Source organism: Arachis ipaensis, chromosome B07 (genome assembly GCF_000816755.2).
Source record: "Arachis ipaensis cultivar K30076 chromosome B07, Araip1.1, whole genome shotgun sequence".
NCBI classification, from domain to species: domain Eukaryota; kingdom Viridiplantae; phylum Streptophyta; class Magnoliopsida; order Fabales; family Fabaceae; genus Arachis; species Arachis ipaensis.
In genome coordinates, this window is record NC_029791.2 from 105453316 (window position 1) to 105458851 (window position 5536).

General features: G+C 28.5%; 1 pseudogene; it reads right to left on the reverse strand.

The window, feature by feature from the left end:
* On the reverse strand, positions 848–1613 carry LOC107607565 (annotated as a pseudogene).

A 5536-nucleotide genomic window follows, 5' to 3' on the forward strand; every position in this document is an offset into this window, starting at 1 on the left:
AATGAAAAAAAAATAGAAGTTGAATTATGTGGATAAATCTTGGTAATATAACTGCTCTATCCAAAATCCAAATCAATTTATCTCAAAGTAATTCTAAATTTTAGGATAAATATTTTCGTGATAATATTTTTCTTCCAGAAGAAGAAAGAACTCTAATGACCTGAAATGGTCATCAACTCATCATAACAAGTACAGGTATCAGTATATTACTTTCACCAAACTAAACAAGCTAAGGGTTAGAGTATTAAAAGAGTTTTTTTATTATTTACGCAAACGTCCATTGTTTACAACTTTGCATTCGGCTAATAAGAACATAATGGTAACATTACATTGTACTTAATGTATTTTTTTTAGTGATTTAATTTAATTATATAGAATTTAGTAAAAAATAAATAAATTTTTATTTCTAAACATAAATGTTTTAAACACCGATAAATTTAACAAAAAAAATTAAAATAATATCCGTGAAAGATAAATTTTGATCGACAAAACTACCAAATACCAAAAAACTATAAAAAATTATCAAACTACTCTTTTTTAACTCTGATTTTATTCCAAAATCTATCCAATTTTTAACTTGTCAATCCCAGATCTTTACTCCTCCTTCCTCCTTCTCCCACCACCATTACAACCTTCTTCAAATTCCACGAGACCTAGTATCTCATTCTTCACTCAAAACTCTTTCTCTTTTACCATAATTCAACTAGTCTCCATATCACAATCCCAAATTAAAAATTTCTAGCTAGCTCTTGCAAGTTGTATAAAAAATTTTTAGTTCATTTTTTTTTCGTCTGAAAGAAAGAAAAAAGAGTGTTGATTTACCTCTCATTACATATTCTTTATCTCTCTACTCTCGCTGTGTGTTGGTACTTGGTACTATTAGAATATAATTAGGATTTGAAGTAACAGGAATCGGATGGAGTAGCTTGGTTTGCGTATTAAGCTCTATGTTTGCTTGTCCTAGAGTTAGTTCATCCATTGGATTCCCAGCTTCGACTGATGAAATCATACCTGGACCAACCCCCCAACGGATACACCGGCACCATCGGAAATCCATTGGTGTTGCTATTTTCAGGGGCTACAGGGCACAGAGGCTGTGAATGAGGCACACTGTCTCCGTTCTGGATCTGTTCTTCCTCCATTGGGATCGAAGAGACCGAATCGGTGGTGATGTCAAAGAGGCTGGATCTACGGCGACAGCGGTTGAGATTGCTCCGGCGGAGGAAGTACTTCTGAGCATGGCTGGCGACCTGCGTGGGCGTCCGAGTCTTGACGTAGTTCCTAGAGATCCCTCTCCAATCACCTTTTCCTACCTTCTACAATCCCACCAGGAACAGCTTGTGCTCTTCCTCCGTCCACCGAACACCTCGCTTGCGCTCGCGCTCGCGGATCTTGCCGGAGTTGTGAGGAGCGGCGTCTTCGGCGGACGCGTAACCGGTGGTGGAAAAGGCAGCGTCTTTGTTGTTGTTGGAGTCATCTTGAGGATGCACGTACTGCGACAGATTGTTCATACTGACGCTTTTCCTCATGGAGTCCACCACCACCCTAACGCCGAACAGCATAAACTCGCCAGCGACGGGGGAGTCACCGTCACCGGCGAAGGTGCTACACATCTTCGATCGAGCTAATTGAGTTGGACTCGAGGTGGAATCGGAGCTTCGGTACTTGACGAGTCAGTGACTCGGTGGAGAGAGAGAATAGACTAAATTGGAGAAATGATAATAAAATCAAATAAAAAAATAAAAAATTTTCATACACAACATAAATATAATGCATAAAAAATAAATAAAATTCGTATGAATAAAATCAAATAAAAAAATAAAAAAAATTTCATACACAACATAAATATGATGCAGTAAAGGATAGAAAAAAAAGAATTCATATGAAAAAAATAATAAAAATATCATAAAAAAAAGTCAACAACATTTGTCATATGAATAAAAAGAATACAATAAAATAAATAAAAAGTCATATGAACAAAGTCAAACAAAAATTAAAAAAAAGATTTCATAAAAAATATACATATAAAAATAGTATAGTAAATGATAAAAAAAAACTTATAAAAACATAACATAAGAAATAAGAATACTACATAAATAATATAAAAATATTTATCATATAAATAAAAAATATAATAAAAAAAATATAAGTAAAAAATACAATAAAAAATATAAAAACTAAAATATGAAAATGAGTATTAAAAATAATAAAAAAAATTAAAATATTTAATTTGCTAGTGATTAAAACAAATCTGAACTATTTTAATGAAAAAAAATTGTAACGAAAAACTATGAAGAAGTAGGAAGAACTACAAAGAATTATTGTAAAGGTAATAGTTATTGGTATCCTTTTTATAGAAGAAAATAAAGGGTAGAGTTGGTAAAAAAGAAATAAAATTTTCACCTAATTTTTTAAAGACAATAAGCAACCATGAACGTAAAATACAGAAGCTACAAATTTTAACTTCCTCTTAGTGTGTGTTTGGATTGTGGTTAGTCAAACTGGAGTTTGAATAAAAGTGATTTTATAAAATTAATTTTGGATAGAAGTAAGTTTGTGTCAACATAATTTATGTTTGACAATTCTATACTAAAATTGATTTTAATAAAATAAATATTGTTTGGATAATATTAGTTAAAATCACTTTTAGATAGATAATTACTAAAAAGAACATGACATTAAATTATAATGTTATTTTTTTATATATATTTAGTTTTTTTTCTTATATGTTTTTATATAGTATATTTTTAGTATTTTTAGTACTCTTTTTTAGTACGTTATAATTTTTTACTATTATTATTATTTATGGTTATTTTTTTTGTTTAATTTATTTTACTTAATGGGATCAATAAATTATATTATAAAAAGATAATAATAAATATAATATACAAAAATTACCATTATAAAAATATATAATGTCAAATAAAAAATTAATAAAAAATATAAATAATAAATAATAGAAAAAAAGAGTTCATGTAAAGAGAAATAATAAAAAATTTATAAATAATATAATAATATGTATAAAGGATAAAGTTGGTAAAAAAAAATAAATATTAAATGTCAATGGCTAAAAGCCAGTTAGTGCAACGTAGAAGCTAGAAATTCTTGCTTCTTGTAAACGTGGTTTTGTAACCAAAATCACTTCTGCGTTTATAGATGGAAAAATTAGCCATTTAAGCGTTCAAGAAGCTGTCGTTAGGATTTAGAAATTTTAAAATTAATATATATAGAATAGGAGTATTTTAGTCATTTTCTATAATAAGAGTATTGTAGTCATTTTCTATAAAAAATAATATTAATTTATATCAGTTCAAATTTTGATTCACTATTTTTTCAGTCAAATTAATTTATCTAACCTAATTTTGACAAAAATAACACGATTTAATTAAGGGCAAGTTACTTAAATAAATAGAATAGAAAAAATATTTACCTCGACAAGTGGCACATTCAGTACTTGACAAGTGTTCAATTTAATTATTTGACAAGTGTACCGTTCAACTATATGATAAGTGGCATCCAAAAGGTAAAGGTCAAATAAAAACTTCAAAACATATATAACGAGAAGAACTTGGTTTTGGGCGGGTTCTTTCTCTTTTAGGATCCGAATTTAAACATGAAATTTGAATAAGCATTTCAAATCAGAGCTTACTGAAAAGGTTTTATAATTCAATTATATTATTGACTTTCTCTGTTTCTCTCTTCTTTCTTTCTTGGGCTCACTCTCTCTTTATCAATATGATTAGTTCAAAATACATAGATATCACCGGCGAAGAAGAAGAAGAAGAAACTTGCCGGTGATAAAAGCAATAACTCAAAGAAAATAGAGAATAATGGTGGTCAGTGCTGTAGTTACAAGAGCATACAAGAGCATCTAGCGAAGAACAAAGAAGACACGGCATGGATTCCAGATCTGTTTCTAACGAGTAGCAGAGATGAAGAACAATCAGTTAAAGGTGACTGTGGCTATTGATATAGCTTCAAGGAGAAAGAATAGTAGCAGGGTTTAGGGTCTTGTTACCGTCAATAAAAAAGGAGCAGTTGGCAACAAATTCACGACACAGATCAAGAGAATGGAAAGCTCTGAAATCCATATACCATTCATATTTTTTGCAGAGGTCATTTTTCTTTTCTGATAGTAGAAATTTATTATAATAACTTTTATATTTAAGTGAAATATGCTACTATAGATTAGAAAAATTATAAGATTATTAAGCTTCTGAAAAACATATAATACAATAATCTTATAAAATGTACAATAAACTTTTTATATACAATTTTTTTTCAAATTAAAAATAAAAATTATTAATATCAATGGATAAGTACTAATAAACTTTTATAATGAATCAACATTTAGCCTGGGCGGGTCTTACACTAGTATGTATAAAGGGTAAAGTTGGTAAAAATAAAATAAAGATTAAATGTCAATAGCTAAAAGCTAGTTAGTGCAACGCAGAAATTAGAAATTCTTGCTTATTGTAAACGTGATTTTGTAACCACAATCACTTCTGCGTTTATAGATAGAAAAATTAGCCAAACCAAAAATAGAAGCGTTCAAGAAGCTGTAAGGTGCTTTTTCTCTTTCAACGTAGTTGCCAAACACACCCTTAAACGTGCGTTCAGAAGCAGAATCAATTTTGCGTTCAGAAAGATAAAAATGGCCAAACATAAGATTGAAGTTTTTAAGAAGCTCAAACGTGCTTCTCTCTTCCCCAACGTGTTTGCCAAACACACCCATAGTACTCTACCATCTCTATCTCCCACCTGAATAATTCTATTGTGATTTAATTTTTGATGGTATAATACCCACCAAACAATGTATTTAATTTTTGGGATTTCCAAGTTCACAAAATTAAGTGGGTTGGTTAATTATTTAGTTAGTTAAAGATAATTCTAAGTCAGTCTGCTTATCTTTTAATTTTATATTGTTATATCTACCTATAGAGACTCATTATATTTCAATAGTTATCTGTTAGATGTATATTAAAAATAAATTAAATTATACGTACTTATATATAAATACATAATATCTAATTTTAATATATTAATAGTATTTATGATATTTCAAATATTAAATAAACAATCATACAAAGTACATGCCTAACTTCCTTTTGCACCTTTTTCCATGGGAACAAGCTAAGCTAGCTAGCTCAAAAGAAAACAAAGAAACCAAATTAAAGTACATGGCTCTCAGTTCTCATTTGTGAACTGATCCAATGGTCAAGATATGCCATTGACAGGTTGGAAAGAAACAAAAGTACCCCACTGAAATCCCTACTTATGTATTTTTCTTACTCCTAATTATATTCTATCACCTTTCCAATTTTTATAAAATTACTTTTTCAAAAAATTTAAATTTATAATTAATATAAATAATTATATCTTTAATACGTGTATTTATATAGGAGTTTTTTTTATTTGTATTGTTTATTTAAAATAATAATATTTAAATTTAAATTTTTAATTATAAATATTTTAATAATATATTACAAAATCAAATTATATTTAATTATTATTTTTAAATAATAAATACATAAAT